The sequence below is a fragment of the Canis lupus genome, chromosome 4 (assembly GCF_011100685.1).
Source record: "Canis lupus familiaris isolate Mischka breed German Shepherd chromosome 4, alternate assembly UU_Cfam_GSD_1.0, whole genome shotgun sequence".
In the NCBI taxonomy this organism is placed as follows: domain Eukaryota; kingdom Metazoa; phylum Chordata; class Mammalia; order Carnivora; family Canidae; genus Canis; species Canis lupus.
The window spans coordinates 36,488,807-36,511,660 of record NC_049225.1 but is presented as its reverse complement, the minus strand read 5'-3'; the positions used below and the strand labels follow the sequence as shown (position 1 = coordinate 36,511,660).

Here is a 22,854-nt window from a genome sequence, read left to right as displayed (position 1 = left end):
ATAATATTAATACAATTATATTATATGTTAATATATAATACTATATATAATAATCAATTAACATAATATTATATAATATATTTTATATATATATTCTCTCTCTCTCTATCCTATCTGGTGCCATCTCCCAGGAACCCACAGCCTCCCCATGATTCAGCCCCTAAGGGGTGGGTGCTGCCCCGCTGGGGCCTGGCACTGCTGCCAGTTGGCATCTGGCAGACATATGTTCTAGATGCTGGTGGCTGTGCCACGCCAGTTGTTAAATACTTCTACCCTCTGGCAACCTGTTGGACTAAAATAATAAATCCAGTTTTAGGGTCTGATAAGAGTGTGGACATGAACAGATATTGAAGTGGTGGGAAGCTATAAGATCTTACTCTCTTAGTAATTTTTTCAATGATTCTTTTGGAAGGGGTGCCTGACTGGCTCATTTGGTGGAGCATACAGCGTTTGATCTAGGGGTTGTGAGTTCAAGCCCCAAGCTGGGTGTAGAGATTCCTTAAAAATGAAATCTTAAAATAGTTGGATAGTTCAACAAGGGGTTCATATTTTATTCTGTTGTCTACTGTCTTTGGAGTAAGATCTCTGGTTTGCCAGGATAAGGGAATTTTGCAAATTTTAAAGCACACACTAGAAGGCAGTGGCCCCATATGTACACACCCAACAATGACCACTTTCTCCACATTTCTCTGCCCTTCCTTTGTGTAGGGGAGGTGGAGAGGAGTCTCCTCCACATCATACAAAGCCACTTATGTCTGAAGTGTTTTATGAACATAGAGCAGCTGCTTGGGAGCGCTCTTTCATTCCTTGCAGTTTCTTTTCCATCCTTCCAGTCATTTCTCAGTGGGGCTCTGATAGTAGAGTTATTATTCACATCATAATGTCCTTTTTCTTTTTTAAAGACAAGGCAAAGGAGAGGTGGGAAACATACACTCCTAATTTGGGACAGTATGGTTTTCTATCTTTGCATTTTCGAATAAAGTCATGAATTAAGAATGAAGAAGAAAAGTATGGTGAAGGATTCTTGTATTCTGCATGCCCAGAGGCAAATACCATTTACCCAAGTCTGCAGAGCTGCCCCCTTGGCCACAATCACTAAGGAGAATCAGGTTTCAAATCTGTTTACCTCTCCTGTGGGCTCCTAAATAGCTTGCTGAGAGAGGTATAGCTGGTCTGTGTGATGAAGACAGCGGATAAGGGTGGGTGGGCTTAGAGACTGTGAAGCCATGAGTCTGTGAATGTGCAGAGCTCTGGGGGTATTGAAGAGAGAAGTTCCAGTGAAGGTGAATCATGGCATGGAGCTCAAGAGGAAAGCAAAGGGACACTAAGAAGTAGATCAGTGGATTATTTATGATTCTACCTTTGATGAAATCTAAGGAACCTAAATAAAAGGTCTAATTTATTTTTAATTACTTTTGGTTGTTGTTTCTTTGGAAGGGATAACCCTCTGAACCTGGATTATGTGAGTCCCTAGATTTATACAAGTTATATATAGAATGCACTTACTGGGGTGTGTTTCTGGATTTGTGAGCATCTATAGCAGTTGTGTTCATACATGCATACGTATATCTATATAAGTTTTTAAGTGTTTGAAGTATTTGTTCATTATGTTTATTCTTAAGGGGCTTATGGGAGATAAGATGCTCTTTTTTGGATTCACTCAACCAGCAGCTTTGGCAGGGGGTGGTGGGAAGGACACCTGGACCCTCATAACATTCGGTGCTCTGCAACATGGGGACAGGGGGTTCCTTCTTCATTTCTCTTGGTGTTGCTAATAATATTCATTGAGCATTTACTGTATACCATGTATCATGTTAAGTGCTTGACTAGATTATCTTGCTTAGTCCTCACAGTAACCTTATGCTACATGTATGGTTATGATCCCCATTTAAAGATGAGGAATTTGAGGATGAGAAGGGTTGCCTACGGCGCAACACGAAGGATACAGCAGGCTGAGATTTCAATGCAGGTTGTCAGACTCTGCAGTATGGCCTTCTGTGGCCATCATTTCTGTGACCCCAGAGGAAGGAGGGATACTTCAGGCATGCCATCGCCAAATCATCCCTTCTTCTGATCAGACAGACAGGGTGCACTGTGGTCTCTTGCACCCTGAACTGGCTACGGGGTTTCTGACCTTATTCCTTCATAGTACGGTGAAGATACCCAGGCTGTTCTGTTCTGAGGAGAGCCTAGGCCATCTCTCTCTCTCTTTCTCTCACACACACACACATAGACACATACATTTGTTGGTTAGGTTTTCATGTCACTGATTTTTGTATAAAACATTGTTACTGGAGAGTAATTAAAACCCCTGGTCGATTTATAGTGGGGTCTCCTGACATGGTTGTGTAGTTATTTATGCCTAGATGACAGGGAAGATTAGCATTAAATGCTGAGAGCATTGCATCTGCCACTGTGATGCAGTTAGAGGCATCTATCAAAGATGCATTTGGAACGCAGAGGCCTAGGTCTAATTGCCAGGAATAGTGCAGGCTTTCCTCAGCATCACTTAAAGGTAGAGAGAAGAGTTAGTAGTGAGAGAGGTGGACCCTCACCTTACCTTGTCAGTAGATTCTTCAAGGTCAGAAGAGTAATCTCTTCCCCAGTCCTGCATCTTTTGGGTCTTCGGGGTAATTATCCTTGTGGCACGGATGAGGGCAAAACCTGTCTCTAGAGACAGGAGCAGGCAGAAGGACTAATGTGTCCTGTTACTGCTCCTAATTGGTCACATTTGTTAAGTGTTTATTATATGCTGGATATTCCTAGGGTGGGGGCGGGGTCTTGCCTATATCATCTCACCTAATCCTTAGATGGCCAACCCTGCTTTTAAGCCTGATCCTTTCCAGCCCTCCCCTAGCTATCATTTATTTTGCCATTTGTTTCTCTGGGGATTGGAGGGGGGTAGGGTGGGGAGGGTAGGGAGGCACTGCCTGCTTAGAAGAGTGGCATTCGCATAAGCTCAAGAGAAAATAAACATTGCCAATGACTCAGGCAGAAAAGGATTAGCAGATTATGAATTATGTGTCAACCTTACTTCTACTGAGAATCACTTTGATAGATTGTATTCTGTGTTTACAGATGTCAGTGTAATATGTTTCATGCTAAAATACAATAAAGGTTAGTAGTAGCAGTGTTATAGTAACCCAAATGTCAACTGCCCCTTTGTTCTTCAGTTTCAAATCTGTCTGTGTCTTTTCTAATTTTGTCCTCATTGCAATCCAGAATTGGAACTCAGAGAACTAAGAGTCCATGGTCACAAATGAATTGGTGAAAAAACAAACAAACAAACAAACAAACAAATGAATTGGTGAGCAGGGCACCTGGCTGGTTCAGTCAGTAGAGTGTGGGACTCTTGATCTCAGGATTGTGGGTTCAAGCCCCACATTGGGTATAGAGATTACTTAAAAATAAAATGTTAATGTGGTGCCTGGCTTGCTCAGTCAACGGAACATGCAACTCTTTTTTTTTTTTTTTTTTTTTTTAAAGATTTACTTATTTATGAGACACACAGAGAGAGAGGCAGAGAGAGAAGCAGGCTCCCCTTAGGGAGCCTGATGTGGGACTCAATCCAGGGACTCCAGAATCACGTCCTAAACCGAAGGCAGACGCTCAACCATTGAGCCACCCAGGTGCCCCTTAAAAAAAAAATCTTAAGGGCATCTGGGTGGCTGTGGGGTAAACATCCAACTCTTGGTTTCAGCTCAGGTCGTGATCTCAAGGTCTTGGGATCAAGCCCTGCATCAGGCTCTGCTCAGTGCAGAGTCCGCTTCAGATTCTCTCTCTCTCTCCCTCCTTCTCACTCTCTCTCTCCCTCTAAAATAAATTTTTTTTTTTTCAAAAAAAACCTGAATTGGTGAACAACATGGGTTTTGTAAGGGATGATGATATGGAGAGACATGTAAACCATCTCCCTCCACCTCTACCTTCTTAAGCAATGAGTTTAAGAGTTCATATTGGATACTTATATCCTCTGGAGACCCTCCTCATCCCAGATCTGAGGCTTTTCTCTCTATGTGCTACACCTTTTTCCTCAGCAGTGCCCTTGCCTACTCTTCCCTATGTCCTTCTCCTTCACAGGAAGGATGTGAATTCCTCTCCTAATATCCTATGTTGTAGTTTAGAAACCATCTTTTGTTACTAAATACATCCTTAGCATCTTATGCTTCCTCTCTTTGCAGTTTATCAAAGTATTCCTTTCAAAGAAAGTCTACTTAACAGAAATTTTAGGGGAATAAAATGTTTGTTTCATTATAGAAATAGGCCTTATTGGGACACCTGGTGGCTCAGCAGTTGAGCATTTGTCTTTGGATCAGGGTGTGATCCTGGAGTTCCGGGATCAAGTCCCACATTGGGCTCCCTGCAGGGAGCCTGCTTCTCCCTCTGCCTGTGTTTCTGCCTTGTTCTCTCTGTCTCTCATGAATAAATAAGTAAGTCTTTAAAAAAAAATAGGCCTTATTAAGACAGAATTCTGAAATGAAGGACCATTTACAGAATCTTGACTGTAAATATGTAAATGGTCTGACATTGCCCAACTCAATTCAGACATCTTACGTTTAACAGTACTTGAAGGGGTTCATTAGCATGGGAATTTATGAATATGACAGACTACTGAGGATCCCTGAATCCATATTTTGCAGTGAGAACCACAGAAAATTCATATAAACTTAATATAGCACCACAGACCACCTGGTGGCTCATTTGGTAATGCATACAACTCTTGATCTCAAAGTCATGAGTTCAATTCCCATGTTGGGCATAGAGCTTACTGAAAAAACAAAAACAAAATATAGCACCAAAACTACAATAATATATTGTGATTTCTACTGTATGTCCTAACTTCCTCTTTACTATGAAATCAGATATAAACTTTAACCAGACAGTCCTGGTTCTCTTGGGGTTCTTCTGTATGCCCCATATTACTTTTATTTCTAGTTTTGGTTCATAGTTAGATGTGAGAAATTCAAACCATAACACATTCAAACATTTTTTTCCACTCATGCCCATTAATAGCTTTAATCTAGACAAAATATCTAATTTATAATCAAAGGTGTAAATGAAACCCTAATTCCTGTATTTGCACCCCCTTCCCTCATCACCCCCCCCCCCCCCCCCGAATCATCTCAGGTTGTCTTTTTACAATGCATTTCCAATTCCTGGCTTTCACCATGGCTTTTCAGAATTCAGGTACATCAGGATTATCTCTCTGTTAGAGTTTGTTGGCTGAAAATGTTTACGATGAATCCAAAAAGGTAACTGTGGTATCAGAGGGGTAAAACTATATCAGGGTTGGCTATGGATGGATGATTTAAAATTCCCATGAAATTTAATTGTGGACTGGCTTCTTTTATAAGCAAAATACAGGTTTATGCTCTTGAAAGCCTACCTTCAAATGAATTAAATCTTGATTGGAATGGCATCATGCATTGTAATACTTTCCATTAAGCAAATGGCTTTTAGTTGTTCAATACAATATGCAAGATTATCACTGAGATTTAAGTTTCTCTGGGCCCACAGCACTTTGATTCTGGGTGATAGCCTAATTAGCAACAAGAGACTTTGCAGGGATATCCAGGGAAATCATATGAAAATGAGAGTGACTGATGTCCAGAAGGGGAAGAATTTTTATTTCAAACTTTGTATTGGGTCATTAGAAATATATTGAGAGAAACTTAGACAACCAGAACAACCAGGGTTTAATATACTTCTCCAGACAGGTTTTGTTTTGAGGTTGAGAATTCGGTTTGAGCATGGTTATTGTGTGAATTACTAAAAGAGTATCCATCTCTTCAAGGACTGTCCCTATAACGTCACAGAGTGGAGTTGTTTAGAATTGGTGGCAAGAAAAAAACTCTTTTTTCTACCCACCCCAACTTCTTTATCTCAATAGGAGGTCTAAAAATGATGCCAAAGGGACACCTGGGTGGCTCAGTGGTTGAGCATCTGCCTTTGGCTCAGAGCGTGACCCCGGAGTCCCGGGATTGAGTCCCACATGGGGCTTCCTACATGGGGCCTGCTTCTCCATGTTCTGCCTCTCTCTCTCTCTCTCTCTCTCTCTCTCTCTTTCTCTCTGTGTGTGTGTGTCTCTCATGAATAAATAAAATCTTTAAAAAAACAAAATAAAATAAAAATGGTGCCAAAATCCTCTATGTAATGAACAGTCATCAACTTTTATTTTCCTTTTCTAATGAGCTAAGAAGGGAGGCTGAAATTAAGGAAACGAATATTTGTAAAATGGCAGCACAGAGTGACAGCTGCAGATTTGAATGGATTGCCAGCTGCCTTTAGACTCATAGAAAGAAATAGAGGTAGCATTCCTGGTGCTATTTATTTTCTTCCTTATATTTTCTGTATCTTCCAAACAATCTAAAATCAGTATTAATGACTTTTATAGTGGAGAAGGGAAAAAACTAAAATATCTTAGTTGTGACCAGTATATATTACATATAGGCTTGGGAATACTAGAAGGATAATTACCAACATGAAAACAGTGTTTTATCTTGGAGTAATTGAGGTGACCCTTAATTTTTGATTTTCTTTCTCTTTTGCACATTTGCATTTATTGATTATTCTGCAATTCACATTACCTGCATAACAAATGAACGTTTTTCCACAGGGAGCATTATCTACATGATTCAACATTAAGTTTCTATTTTGAAAAAGCATACCCATACCAAAAAGTAAACATTTGTACTGTAAAATTTGTTCTTGTTCTACGTCAACATTTTAGTTTTAGCAAGTAGATAACTCTCCTACATTTGGAACTGGGTTCAGTGGAGTTCAGAGACTGCTTCAAAGGAGGCCATGAGGCGGTGCCTGGCTAGCTCACTGAGCAGTGACTGGTGATCGCAGGGTCAGGAGTTCAAGCCCCACAGTGAGTGTGGAGTCTAATTAAAGAAAAGGAAAGAAAGGCAAAGGCCCTGCGGTCCTGCAGAAATCAGCAGAGATCTCTGTTGCTCTCTCTCCTGCAGCAGCCCAGAGGCCACAACTGGCCAAAGTAATCATGACAGTAATTAGATCTTTTCCTCATTCCTAATGCTTTCAAACCATTCCTAATCATTCTTATTTGAGCTCCTGAATAACTGAAGAGTAGATATAGCAGGCCAAGCATCAGCATTTCTTCCCCATACTACAGCCCCACTGAAGTTTTTAAAACAGCAGATCAGGGACGCCTGGGTGGCTCAGCAGTTGGGTGGCTGCCTTCAGCTCAGGTCATGATCCCTGGGTCCTGGGATCAAGTCTGCATTGGGCTCCCTGTGAAGAGCCTGCTTCTCCCTCTGCCTGTGTCTCTGCCTCTCTCTGTGTCTCTCATGAATAAATAAATAAATCTTTAAAAAAACCAACAGAGCAGATCACATTAGTCTTCTGCTAAAGACTCATTAAAGGATCCCCAGTGCATTAAGAATATAACTTAAACTCTTTACAAAAGACCCTGCCTGATTTGTCTAAGACAGCCTCTGTGACTTCATCTTTCCCACTTCCCCGTGGAAATAAGCTCCGGCCACACTGCCCCTCCCCACTGTGTACAGCTCAGGACCTTCACTTGGCGCCCCTGTTCCCGAAAGCTGTTCTTCATCCTGCTACCATGGTGGCCACCTTCTCCTCAGGACTGACTCCATTTTATCCATCTCAGCCTAAATATCGCCCTTCTCTAGGAGGCTTTACCCAACCTCTGTGTTTAGATAGGCAAGTTCTGCCTCTCACCCAATCTCTTCTGTAGTAGTTATCTGTGGCTGTACAACAAATCACCCCACCTTAGTGGCTTAAAACAACAAACATTCATTATCTCACACAGTTTCTGTGGATCACTAATCCAAGTGTATGTGTGTGTCTGTGTGTGTGTGTGTGTCTGTGTGTGAAGGGGGTGCTGGGTTCGTTTGGCTCAAGGTCTCTTAAGAGCTTGCAGTCAAGACTTCAGCTAGAGCTGGGGTCATCTGAAGGCTTGCTTCGGGGCTGGCAGCTCTGCTTCCAAGGTGACTCACTTGCCTGCCAAGGCAGTGCTGGAAGTTTTTCTATTTCCAGTCAAGTGTTTACTTGTTTATTGTTTTTCTCTCCCCACTCATTCACTCTGTCCTCTGCACCCAGTCCAGTGCCTAACACATTATTGTTGCTCAATAGATACTTATTGAGGGGGATCCCTGGGTGGCTCAGCGGTTGAGCGCCTGCCTTCGGCCCAGGGCGTGATCCTGGAGACCCAGAATCGAGGCCCGTGTCGGGCTCCCTACATGGAGCTTGTGTCTCTGCCTCTCTCTCTCTCACTCTCTCTCTGTTTGTGTGTGTGTATGTGTCTCTCATGAATAAATTGTTAAGTTTTTTAGTAACTAGATGGAAATGAGACCGCCAAGGCAAGCGAGGGTCCAAGAACAGATTTTATTGCAGGCACCCTCGGGCGAGGTTCCACGACTCACGGGGGAAAGAGAGTGAGTCGAGGAAGTCGCGCCAAGACAAGGTGGTCGGGGGTTTACATAACGTTGTAAGGCAGAACGGTTTCCTATTGGTTGGCTCATATGCAAAGGAAGGACTGCAATCCAACCAGTCAGAGTGACCCTCCCTATGCAAAGGAAGGATTGCAATTCGACCAGTCAAAGGTGACTTCCTCCTCTGGGGCTTGAAGGGCATTGGGTTCGGTTGGGGAAGTCCAAAGGAGAGGTGTAAGGGTCTGCTCAAGCTGTCGTCCCAAGTGGAGGTGGTGACAGGAACCTCAGCCATTTTGGCGTATCCGCCATCTTGAGGAGTTTCCCTTCCCGCCTGGCCCCAACATAAATAAATAAATCTTTAAAAAAAATAGTTACTTATTGAATGAATAGGAAACCCCTACCTTCTAACTCAGTTGATTGCTTAAAACAGGGAGTATAAATCGGGATAAAATGAACTAATTGTTGTGCCCAAGATTGCGAATCCGAGAAACTACCAAGGAGCCGACACCGATGCAAGCGCCCGAGGGTTTATTAGCAAGCTCGAGCTTGGGTCCAAGTATACCTGACACAGCGGAGCAGGGACTTGGACCTCGAAGTGGGTTACAGCTGGGTTTTTTATAGGCTGGTCTAGGGGATTTTCAGAAGGGGTGGAAGAATTTCTCCCAAGTTCTGTTTACATTCTGATGTGGGGCTTTCAAGGGCATTGAGCTCTGTTCTCATTCTAATATGAGACTTTCTACCATGGGCGTGGGCTCTGTTGTCTTTCTGATATGGGATTATCTGCTGAGGGCAATTCTGAGCTCTGTTGTCTTTCTGATATGGTATTACCTGCTGAGGACACTGAGGACATTCTGCAGTTTTTCCCATAAAGTTCAGCTCTTATTCACAGGGGCCTAAGATGGCTGTACTTGTGCTAATGCTAAACTTTAGGTGGGATGGCCTTAATTTTTCTTGGCTTCCACACTAATGTTGATTTCATCCAAAAAACTTTAACTGAATAATTGGATAAGGGTAGGAGAAAGTGATTTCCTCTTTATTTGCAGAGACACTTTCATTTATTTCAGTTGGGAAACTAGTAATGTACAATTTTAACTTTTTTCCTTAATTTTTTAAAGTGAAACAGTTCACAACAGATTTTTTTTGGTATCTTTTCCTGTGGGATCATTTTATTTACAGTTGACTCTTTTTTTTTTTTTTTAAGATTTTTAAATTTATTTATTCATGAGAGACACAGAGAGAGAGAGAGAGAGAGGCAGAGACACAGGCAGAGGGAGAAGCAGGCTTCATGCAGGGAGCCAGACGTGGGACTTGATCCAGGGTCTCCAGGATCACGCCCTGGGCCAAAGGTGATGCTAAACTGCTGAGCCACCTGGGCTGCCCTACAGTTTACTCTTGAACAAGTTTGAACTGCATTGGTTCACTTATACACAGATTTTTTTTATTTTTTATTTTTTGGTATATACCGTATTGCAAATGTATTTTCTCTTCCTCATGATTTTTTTTAATAGTTTCTTTTCTTTGGCTTACTTTATTATAAAAATATAGTATGTAATATACATACCATGCAAATATGTGTTGACTATTTGTTTTATCAGTAGGACTTCCCCTCAACCCTAGGTTTTTAGTAGGTAAGTTTCTGGGGAGTCAAAAGCTATACACATGGGCTCCTGGGTGGCTCAGATAGTTAAGCATCTGCCTTTGACTCAGGTCATGATCCCAGGGTCTTGGGATGGAGCCTGGCTTCTCCCTTTCCCTCTGCCCTTTCCTCCCAACACTTGTGCTCTGTCTCTCAAATAAATAAGTAAAGTCTTTAAAAAAGAGTTATACACAGATTTTTGACCATGCAAGGGTCAGTGTCCCTAACTCCAGGGTTGTTCAAGGGTCAACTATAGTTGTTTCAATACATTCATGAAAAGAAGCTTTAATGCAGAAATAATAAAAAATTTACTACCATCATATAAGAATCAGTAGGTAGGAGTGATTTAAAATCAAACTATAATGGTTCCTTATTTATTTATAGGTTTTCCCCCACTAGATGGTAAAGCTGGGGAAGCCACAGTTGTAAGTTCTCTATATCCTTGCACTCAAGTGTGGCAGGTAAATAAGTAGTGTCCACATCAACTGGGATTTTGTTAGAAATGCAAATCTTGGGTATCCCTGCAGACCTAATGAATCAAAACCTACATTTTAACAAGTTCTCAGGTGATTCATATGCACATTAAAGTTTGAGAAACACTGCTCTTTAATATATAACCTGGGGTTTACATTTTAGGAAGACTTTTTATTTAACAAAAATGAGCATTTGCTTTTCTGGAGTCAACTTCAGGAATAAAGTTTCCATCTTCTAATAACTGAGATGCTTCTAATTAGGAAGATATTTTTTATACATTTTAAGTGTTAACTACAAAACTTCACCATTCTTGAGTTTCCTAATGTGGCCTCTGCACCTGCCTGATGCAGTTCCTCCCACATACAGAAGGCTGAGCTTTGATGTAGGTTTTACCTCAAATTAGTAAACTGGTAAAAACTTGTTGCTTCTGTTCCTGGAACCAAGGTTTGATAATTGGGGTTGAAGTTATTAAAATGATATGACCCAGAGAATAATTCTTTTCCATATTGTTTTTTGAAAATTTTTTTCATACTTGTTTTATTTCACATTGGGTTTTAAAACTTAGCTATATTCTAGTTGAGTTTCTAGACTTCAAATTAAAAATAGAAATTCTGTATTTTCGGATTTCAGTAGAAATGAGAATTGCTTACCCATTCTTGTTTTTGTTTTCTTTCCTTTATATTTTGTAGTTTCACTTGTTCTGAAGATATTTCATGAAAACAGAGCAAAATGACCACTGAACCATGAGTGTGTGATGAAATATTGTTTCATACCTTTGTGTGTGTGTGTGTGTTTATTAGATAAGCTCTACATCCAATGTGGGGCTTGAACTCGTGACCCAGAGATCAAGAGTTGCATGTTCCACCGACTAAGCCAGCCAGGTGCCCCTGTGCCTTTTCTTTTAAATAAAAATTTAGCTTTGGCAAATTAGAGCAGCTGAATTTCCTAAAATTTAGCTTTTGGCAAATTAGAGCAGCTGACACAATATTATTGTGTCAACTATGGAAGTATAGGATATTTAAGAGTAGTTGAGAAAGTATCATTAGTGCTACACTAACACCCTTGAGAAAGGCAAAAGAATTCAAGTCAAGCCTCTTGTCACATTTCTAAAATCTGGCCAAATTATATTTAAGGGCAAGATCTCATCTATATACTAATTTATTCACTGAGGTTTCATTCAGAATGTCCCCCTGCTGGTGACTGGGCCCAGGGTTGGGCTGCAAAGAAGAGGGTGTAATCTGTGAGGGAACTACCTTTTTTGAAACAATAGTTTGGTCAGAGAACTCTGTGAAATTTTTTTTTAATTTTTATTTATTTATGATAGTCACACAGAGAGAGAGAGAGAGAGAGAGAGGCAGAGACACAGGCAGAGGTAGAAGCAGGCTCCATGCACCGGGAGCCCGACGTGGGATTCGATCCCGAGTCTCCAGGATCGCGCCCTGGGCCAAAGGCAGGCGCCAACCGCTGCGCCACCCAGGGATCCCAATTCTGTTAATTTTTTTTTTAAGATTTATTTATTTATTTATGATAGACATAGAGAGAGACAGAGAGGCGCAGAGACACAGGAGGAGGGAGAAGCAGGCTCCATGCCGGGAGCCCGATGTGGGACTCGATCCCAGGACTCCAGGATCGCGCCCTGGGCCAAAGGCAGGCGCCAAACCGCTGAGCCACCCAGGGATCCCCCCAACTCTGTTAATTATTAAACTAGTTACCGACTGGTGGAAAGTTTTCTTTGCCAGTTAGTACTCTGTTCCTCTCAGAATTTTTTTTTTTTTTTTTTTTTTTTGCAATGACTCTGGTGCATTTTCTTAGTCTCGTATTGTGTACAATTTTATCATCATTGGAAAATCTGTTTCCTGAGACTTTGAATCAGCATTTCTTTCATTTTCAATGTATTTCTCACTTATGACCCATTGCCATATCTGCTACTTAAATTCAGTTTTTTTAAGACAGCTTGTGTGTATGTGTGTGCATGTATGAATATATGTATGTGTTACTACATATTAAGTTGGGTACACATATGACTGTGGGTTTTTCTGGGAAGACATAGTATATGCATATAAAAATACAGAAAGCCAAGATATTGTGTGTGTGTGTGTATACATATATATATATATATTTTTTTTAAAGATTTTATTTATTTATTCATGAGAGACACACAGAGAGGCAGAGACACAGGCAGAGGGAGAAGCAGGCTCCATGCAGGGAGCTCGACGTGGGACTCGATCCCGGGTCTCCAGGATCACACCCCGGGCTGCAGGTGGCGCCAAACCGCTGCGCCACCGGAGCTGCCCTACTGTGTATATTTTTGTAGAATTTTAGATACCTTGTTAAACATGGAAGCGGGGGATCCCTGGGTGGCGCAGCGGTTTGGCGCCTGCCTTTGGCCCAGGGCACGATTTGCCTGTGCCTCTGCCTCTCTCTCTCTCTCTCAATCTGTGTGTGACTATCATAAATAAATTAAAAAAACAAAACAAAACATGGAAGTGAGTCCAATTACAAAAGATTAGGAAAAAAATACCTTTGAAACAGGGATGTAGAAATGTCTTTTGGTTATTCTGTTTGACATATGGAGGTGATGGTCGTGGTACTATAATAGCCATGCTGCCATTATGTACTTTTTAGAAAATAAATGAGAAGGCCAGGACAAAATTATTCTGAGAAATGACTTTTGGGCCCCAACTGTCCACTCTTTGAGTCAGATATGCCCAGGAGTAGGCAAGATACGAGGAAAACTTCTAACCTGTTTTCTCCAAGTTTTATAAGACAAAGGGGCCTGCTGATGCCTGCATCGTGATGTCCTGCAGTAGTTTAACCAGGAACCATGGCAAAGGATACTCAATAGTTCCTAGATCTAGCATGCTTGAAGCTTCTTGAATATCAGTATTTTCTTTTAAGATTTTATTTATTTATTTGAGAGAGAAAGAGAGAGAGAGAGAGAGCAAGTATGAGTGGGAGGAGAGGGGAGAGGCAGAGGGAGAAGGAGACTACTTGCTGAGCAGGGAGCCCAACGAGACACAAGGCTCTAACCCAGGACCCTGAGATCATGGCCTTTGTGGAAGGCAGATGCTTAACCAACTGAGCCACCCAGATGTCCCAAATATCAGTATTTTGAAAGAATTTAGCCCAATGTTTAACTTTGAGTTTGGTCTCAGATTTGTTACTAAATCTGAAACTGAATACATACATAATTTTATTGAATCATACATGGAACCAGAGGTTAGTTTCTCTCAAATTGAATTTTGATTTGAAAAAGATCAGATCCGATCAATTCCCTTTTATCTTCTCTTGCTTCAGCTCACAAAAAATGCTCATTCCACAGCTCATAGTTCCCCAAATTATGACCAGCATGCCACTGTTGGTAGGAAGCATGATTCCAGGTGATACCTCCACATATAGCACATCCAGTCATCAAATAAAACTATAACACAGGAGGAGTGCCTGGGTGGCTCAGCCGGTTAAGAGTCTGCCTTCAGCTCCGATAATGATCCTGGAATCTTGGGATCGAGCCCCACCTCCAGCTCCCTGGTCAATAGGGAGTCTGTTTCTCCCCTCCCCGCCCTCCTCATGCTCTTGCTCACTTGCTTGCTGTCTTTCTCTCTCAAATAAATTAGTTAAATCTTTAAAAAACAAAAAACTATCACAGGAGACAAATAGAATTCCCATTTTAGTGCTCTTTCTGTCTTTCTGTTTACATCGAGAGAAAAACCTCATTTTGGTGCACAAAGGGCTTTAATACGTCCTTAACTTTGCAAACCCTCCTTACAAGGAAGAGGCAGGCCCCAGGTTCAGAGCTTTGGATGGGTAACACTGTTTAGTTAGAATTTATTTTTGTAGTTGCCTTCTGCTTATGGCAAATGATAATTCTTTTCTATTATTGATAGTATTAAAATTTTATTTTATTTTATTACTTTTAAAGCTCTATGCCCAACTTGGGGCTTGAACTCACAATCCTGAGATCAGGAGTTGCATGTTCTATTGTCTGGGCCAGCCAGGTGCCTCATAAATTTTTAATTCAATTAATTAATTAACTAACTAACTAACTAATTAATTAATTTTTACAGTAGATTCCATGCCCAGTGTGGAGCTTGAACTCACAACCCTGAGATCAAGAGTTGCATGCTCTACTGACTGGACCAACCAGATGCCCCTACATTTTTTATTTTAAATAAATATTTTAAAATATAAATCTGAATTAAGGAAGAGTATTAAATAGAATATAGCACAGATGGCACATGGTCTGGCAAAAGTTATAAAGGTGATACGTGAAAGGCAGGCTTGTAAATACTTGTGTTTGCATATCTGTTTGGGTACTTACTAACTTTGTGACTTTGAGGAAATTATTTCATCTTTGAGCTTTTGTTGTCTTCATCTCAAAATGGCAATAACATACCCTGTATGTAAAGAATGTAACATTGTGCTTTAAAAAATGAATGTACTTAAAATGTAGCTCCTCCCCATCTAACTACACTCTTCAAAACTATTTATTTATTTATTTATTTATTTATTTATTTATTTATTTTTAAAAGTTCATTTGTTTTGAACTTCTGTTTTTTTTTTTTAATTAAAGTTTTTTTAAATTTATTAATGAGAGGCATACAGAGAGAGGCAGAGACACAGGCAGAGGGAGAAGCAGGCTCCATGCAGGGAGCCAGATGTGGGTCTTGACCCAGAACTCAGGGGTCACGCCCTAAGCCCCTAAGCAGGCGCTAAACCACTGAGCCACTCAGGGATCCCAAAACTTCATCATTTATATCTGATTTCCTCCACAGATCAATCTCGAGCCATCCCCATACAGTGCAGTATCAATAATTGGAAATCATCGGGCCTCCACCTCTTTATAATTCATTTGCTTCCCTTTTGTCCTTGTATGACTTATAAAGCACTTAAGTTTCCGATGTGTCTTGTGATATTTAAGCTATAGAACATCTGAAGTCTGTAAGACTATGAATATCAAAGCTGAAATAGAGGGATCCCTGGGTGGCTCAGTGGTTTGGTGCCTGCCTTTGGGCCAGGGTGTGTCCTGGGATTGAATCCCACGTCGGGCTCCCTGCATGGGGCCTGCTTCTCTCTCTGCCTCTCTCTCTCTCTCTCTGTGTGTGTCTCTCATGAATGAATAAATAAAATCTTTAAAAAAAATGCTGAAATGATATTCTGATAGTATTTTTCCTTTTGATATTCACAAAATGGTTCTGGAATTTCTGGGACATCTGGGTATTGTGAGGTAGCCAACTTGATGGTGTACCTTTCCCCATTTGCATCTTCATTAGCCCATCCACACTGGCATTGTTGAAGGCATGTGGATTGCATTTACAATTTACATGGCCATATGCTATGATTCCATTTTTAAATTCTATTTGTGGAATGAAGTTTTTATGGAAAACATTTTGCTACAGAGTTGTGAATGTACTTAGGAAGATCCATGTAGTATATCATGACAGCTCTTTCCCTATCATCACCACATGCACTCACCACCTCCTTATTTGAAGGGCCTTCTCTAACATCTGGCCATATACATCCATTTTTGGTATGATCATTCATGAAACAACTGCTGGTACACCTGTATATATGTGAATGATGGCATATCTGATTAAGTAGACACTCCTATTAAAGTGTCATATGCTCAAATAAATCTCCCAGTGTCCATTTCAATATAATGCAATAAACTCACTTTCCCAGCAAACTCAGAAATTACAAGCCAAGCCCCATGTGGACCCAAGAGTCTGTTAATTCCACATATGGCCAATTCCCTGAAGGAAAATGTTTAAATACAGTCTTTTTTTTTTTTAAGTGGGTTAGCTAACAGAAAATTTAATTCATATGCTAAAGTGTGTCAGGCAGCTGAGTTCCAGCACCCAGTTCATCATTATCTTGAATTGTGGGTTTAATCAAGTTCCTTCACTTAATGTGAATATTTGTATTCAAAACCTAGCATCCTGCTTTAAGGAAAATGCTCACCTTTTATTTCTTTTGGATAGTCCTCAGCTTTGGGAAATCCCATGAAGACAGCCAATGAAGTGAATCTAATTGGGTGGTGGAACACGAGAGCTTTCATTAAAATAGCTTTGTCCAAGGAGACATTTTCACTCTACTTTTGTATCCGTTCCAGTGCTGTTTCCATTTTATTTTGCTTAAATTAAAAGGGAATGTTATTACAATGAAAGCTTCGTTTTAGAAACATAGACCTTTTTTTTTTAAGATTTAATTTACTGGGCAGCCCTGGTGGCACAGTGGTTTAGCACCGCCTGCAGCCCAGGGCATGATCCTGAAGACCTGGGATCGAGTCCCATGTCAGGCTCCTGCATGGAGCCTGCTTCTCCCTCTGCTGTGTCTCTGCCTTTCCCTCTCTCTCTCTCTGTGTCTGTCATGAATAAATAAATAAAATCTTAAAAAAAAAAAAAGATTTAATTTATTTATTCATGAGAGACACACAGAGAGAGGCAGAGGCAGAGGGAGAAAGGAGAAGCAGGCTCCTCACAGGGAGCCCAATGCGGTACTGGATCCCAGAACTCCAGGATCATGCCCTGAGCTGAAGGCAGCCATTCAACCGCTGAGCCACCCAGGTGTCCCTAGAAATATAGATCTATAGGATCAAGTCAGAGAGTTGGGCTGACTGCTGCATTAGTTGACAGATTTTGTATGTCTGCCCCAGGTTGGAAGGGCAGTTTGGATACAAAGCCAGCACATGTAATGGAGTTTATTTGTTCAGGGCTGGGCAGCAGATATAATAAAATTATACACTCTCTTTGTGTAACCCTGTCTTTTATATCTTCCTGTAGTTGCTCATTCATTCATTTTTCAGATGTAAATTAAAAGTGGAGGTTGAAGATTAGATGTGCCAGGGCTCATGTGGGCTCTATGAAATGTAGTTTCTCTCACTCCTTCCTGGATCAAGACAGAAATATAAATGAGCTCTAGGAGAACATTCAAGCCTTACAAGAATTCATTTCTGTCAAGAATAGGTAGTTGGCTTTGCTAGCAGACGTGGCCTATGAATTTATTTTCCTCTTGTTCTTATTATTTGTTATTGTTCTTTTAATTCAGTTAGCAATACAAAGGGTTTTAAGCAATATTCTCAAATTATCTTTATAGTCTTTCAATTGTAAATATGATTAATGTGAAGCAGGTTCTTTTAGAAGAAACATCCCTTGAAAGTCTACCTTGAGTCCAAGCGGCGTCTGGGTACTTTGCAAGGAGAAACAATCCATTCATCCCAATCTTTTGCTGTCATTTAAAAACAAAACAAAACAAAAATCGGTCAAATGAAGAGCATTTGATCTCTCTGGATGCTATTAAGATTATTTACATAACAAACTTGACTCTCTAAACTAGTCTGGTGCCACAGAACTTAGTATTAGGTTGAACTGTTTAAAATTCATGCTGTTTACTGTTTATGTTCTATGAAAATGTTGATTCCATGAGATTCAATGTAATGCCTATCAGCTGTGGAGCACCTGCTAGATAAGTAACTGCGCCCAATATCTGAAGACTATGCAAACTTTAACAATAGAAAAGACAGTACTTTGAGAGCTGCTATTGTTAGGAATTTGGGGATTTCCTAGTGGGGATGAGGGTATATGAATGAGAGCACCGCACTGAGTGTGGGATTTATAACTTAACATCTTCTAATCCTAACCTTAAAAGAGCCTCATCCAGTGGTGAAAATCACCAGTTGTATTTGCGAAGAACATGAATACTGACTACAGTTTATAATGTATTTTTTTTAATTGTTTCTTGTTAAGACGCCTGGGTGGTTCAGTGGTTGAGTAGACACTGAGCTACCCAGGCATCCCCCCTCTCTATGCTTTTCAAGCACATTGTTCATATACCTCTGGGTTAGCAATGAAGTCTCTTTTTCATGTTCATCTCCCTCCTAGAGTGTGAGCATATCAAGGGCAGGAGTTCTGTCTTTGTGTCTCTCCAGTACCTGTCAGATTGCTTGGCACAGACTCATTCATTCGTTTAATCTCCGAATCATACATTCATTCCAAATTGGACCCTCTTAATAAACTTCCATTAAATAAATGGATGGATGAATGATACTTTGTTTTAGAGCTAACTTGTGAAATCCATGGGCAAATTTCAGGGTGTATGGTTGAAGCTCCCTACCCATTGCATAGCCAGGTAAGCATGTGAGAAAAACAGTTACTACCATCTTGAAACCATTCAGTTATCCTCACTGTTCTTTGGATTAACTCAAACTCTTCATATGTTCTATAAGCTTTATAAGTCATTGCCTATGATTCCAGCTTATTTCTTCACATTTTCCCATTTATCTCCATGTTCCAGCCACATCAGCCTTCTTATACTAACTCACTGTGTATTCCTTCCCTACTAAGCCTTTGCACATGCTGCCCAGTGACCTAAACAACCCTTTCTCCCATTCTTCACCTAGTTAACTTCTGCACATCCTTTCGATCTTAGCCTACATATCTCTTCCCCGAAGACCTCCCCTCTCCACTCACCTAGGCTAGATCTAGCTCTCCTGTACTCTCGTGTTTCTATACTCCAGTCCTTCAGAGCACACACTACAGCTCCTAATTTTATGTTTATTTTTTATGATTAGTAAAAATGTATCAGTAACCTGTTGCCACATTAATGTTGTGTAATAAAACACCACAAAATTTCAGTGGCACTCGGCAGGAAATGTTTATGGCTCAAGTATTTGGAGTCAGCTGCAGGCTGGCAAGGCAACTGTCGTTCTTGGTTATAGAGGCTGGGCTAACGCTTGTATCTGGGGAGGAGCTGCCTGACTGCTGATCTGAGACCGGGGCAACTGCTCTGCATGTCTCTCACCCTCCAGAAAGCTGTCTCAGACACACTCTCGTGTTAGTGGCAGATGTGCAGGAGGTCACATGGAAGGCTCTTGAGGTGGCATAGGTACACCATTACTTCTGGCTTATTCTAGTGGCCAATGTAAGTCTTATGGACAAGTCCAGAATCAGAGTGGGAGGGCACTGCAAAGTTACAAGTGAAGACTTGTTGACAAGGAGTTGTAAAGGTTGGGGCCATCTTGCATCCTACCACAATGTGACTCTAGGATCAATGGAAGCCAATGCTGGTATCTCTTTTTATTCACCATTCTTTCCCTAGTACTAAGCAAGATGCTTGATATATAGTTGTTGATAATATTTCTTGAATGAAGGCCTGACTGAATATGAAAAGACATCAATCTGTTACTGATATCTCAAAAATCTAGAGAAATGTTCATTTTTGGAGGATATGCCTGCCTTAAGAAAAGTAAAAGAAATTCAGAATTGTCATCTATTCCTCATTCTTTAAATTTCCATATTGCCCCCAAAACAGCTGTTTGCATTGTGGGATTAGATTTTCTCATGAGATACATTTCTCTCTCTATTCTTGTTGCCAGTAAGAGTGTTTGAAAATAATTTCAGGGACGCCTGGGGCTCAGTGGTTGAGCATCTGCCTTTGGCTCAGAGTGTGATCCTGGGGTTCTGGGATTGAGTCCCACATCGGGCTCATTATATGGAGCCTACTTCTCTCTCTATGTCTCTGCCTCTCTGTGTCTCTCATGAATAAATAAATAAAATCTTAAAAAAAAATAATTTCAAATGAAAAGAGTTAAACATGAGCTGTATGAAGAAAGGGGACAAAAACTTAATATATTGGATATGATGGAAAAATAGGGTAGCTTTTGCTAGTTTAGATAGTAGCCTGTGCACACTTTCTCATGTTCTATAGACTTTCACAAAATAGTCTCTGAAGGGCCAACAGGAGGCCGATGGTGCATTCAAATAGCATGTTCCTAATAACTGGGAAAATAAGTCAAATATTTTCATTAATTCTAGAGCATGAAATCCTAAAAAGATCCTACGGGTATGAGACACAAACAGAAAGGAACAGAAAGGGGTGCCTGGGTTGCTCAGTTGGTTGAGAGTCTGCCTTTAGCTCAGATCATGACCTCAGGGTCCTGGGGTCAAGCCCTGCATTGGGCTCCCTACTCAGCAGGGTCTCTGCTTCTCCCTCTGCCCCTCTTACCTTCTCTCTCTCTCTCAAATACATAAAATTTTTGAAACAAAAAGAAAGGAACTTGAGCTGGAAAGGAAAGACAGAAAGATTGGCATTGTCAAGAATGTGAAACCTTAAATGGGCTTCATATTTGGTGAGTGGTAAAGGAGTTGGGGAATATGGATTCAAATGCTGCTGGAAGTTCTATAGGGATATGAGAATAGGGTTGGGTGGCTCAGTCCAGTGAACATCTGCCTTTGGCTCAGGTCTGATCCCAGGGTCCCAGGAGTCTGCTTCTCCCTGGCCTTCTGTCCCTCCTCCCTGCTTATGTTTTCTCTCTCTCTTTTTCTAGTAAATAAATGAAATCTTGAAAAAAAAATAGTATGAGGATAATTTAACTGAACCATGTAATTTGGTATCTTTAATAAAGAAATGTATTCTTTGATTCTGTCTTCACTTAAGAAATAATGCCTCTTTTCTCCAGGGGTGACATTCAAAATACTTGATAAAAGGGAGTAGTCACAGTGATGGAGGAAGGTTCTAAAGTCCTTGATTATGTCAGTGTTAGTCCTCTGGCAGCTACACTGTGGGAAATTTTGGGAGTTTCTGGAGATAGGAATGGGGTAGCTGCCATGGGGCAGTGGCTGGTCAGGAAGTGGACACTCTCTGATTTGGGACGGTGGTTATTTACCAACTAGACCAGAATTATTTCTATTTTCTAATACTCATACAGCTGATAGAAGGTAATGGTCATGCAACTCTGCAAATATACTGAAAACCATTGAATTGTACCATTAAAAAGTACATTTTGGGGTGCCTGGATGGCTCAGTTGGTTAAGTGTCTGATTCTTGGTTTCAGCTCAGATCATGATCTCAGAGTCCTCCCATGTCAGGTTCCATGCTCAGTGGGGAGTATGCTTGAAAATTCTCTCCCTCTGCCCCTCCCTCCGCTGCTTGTGTGTGTGCATGCTCTCCCTTTCTCTAGCTCTCCAATAAAGTTATGGTGATGGCCAGACTTAATGAGAGTGCCTGGTAGTCACATGAAAAAACGTTAACTGGAGTACAAGTAAGTATCATGGCTAGAGATGCTGATCACACAGCATTTGCTTGGAGGGGAGAGTTTGAGCTCATGTAGCAACCATGCAAAGCAACTGATGATAGCTGGGAGAGATAGTCTGGAGCCTGCTCCTCGGGCTTTGGCTTGTCCCTATGGAAAATCCCTACCACGGCTGCCCATCCACTGGCACTTCCTGGACTCAGTCAGGGATGACTTTCCCCAACCTGTACTTGAGAACTTCCTTCTTCAGTCATCAGCTTGGGACAATGCCAAGCAAACTGTCTTCTTTGTCATTAGGTCTATGAGGCATACTGGATTAATTATTTCTCTTTTTGGGCAGCTCTTATAACATATTCTAGCTAAAAGAAAGTATTGGAATGATGCTGTTTTAGCCTCCCAAAGAGCCCCACAAATAACAGTGGCAGGCATTTGGAATTCATTTAATTTAAGCATATTCTCCAAATTTTACTACATCTATTTTCATGCATCCACTTAATAATATATTTTTTCATTTTCTTTTCTAGGAGAATGACCATAATATGCAAGCACTCCTCGGAGGATTTTACCCCCCCACCCCCTTTTTTTAACTCCCTTGGATTTCCAAATCCCTAATCTCCACTGATTATTTTTCCTTTCTATAGAGAATTTGATATAGTTTAAAGACATTTGGAGAACAAATGAGTAAAGGTTTGGAAAGATACTTTGAATATTTAAGACAAGATGACACAGATATTTATTGGGTTCCAAAATATCAGATAGCGAAGAGATTTTTGAAACATCACATGAATGATGAGATGTGAATCTCAACTAGGAATTCCCCACTAATAATGACAGGGATGTTGATGCCAAATGATTCTAGGTTGAGAATACCTAGGATGGGGGGGAGGCAGCCCATGAATGCAGTTACCTTACAGGGTTTCTCTGTTTGAGTTACATTTGCCATTGGAGAAGACTGGAATTTTGCTTGTTCTATGTGTGAGATTTAATCTGGAAATAGTTTTCAAGTATTTCTTTTCTTAGCAAATTTTAAACACAGACTAACCAAATTATCTACTGCATTCCATCTATTTCACAGCAGTAAGTCATTGGGCCTAAAAGCAATGTAGCTGATTTCATAACAATAAGGTGAAGACCCAGCATGATGGAACAGACTTCAGTTACCAGTTTAGGGAGGGGTCCACTATGGTAATAGCTCAGAGTTTCTAATCCCAGTCAAAAAGGAACTCCAGGATAACTTGACCGAAGGGGCATAGTACAGGGAGAAAAGCTCAGAAATAGAAGTAATGATTTTGATTTAAGACCTC

At 40.7% G+C, this 22,854-nt stretch overlaps 1 long non-coding RNA gene across 1 annotated transcript in view; it reads left to right on the top strand.

Moving 5' to 3' along the window:
- LOC119871500 overlaps positions 1-22,854 on the top strand; it is a 35,843-nt gene extending 12,989 nt beyond the window's left edge. Inside the window, exon 3 of the long non-coding RNA XR_005358098.1 lies at positions 22,075-22,854. This is a non-coding gene — a long non-coding RNA (uncharacterized LOC119871500). The remainder of the gene's footprint in view (positions 1-22,074) is intronic.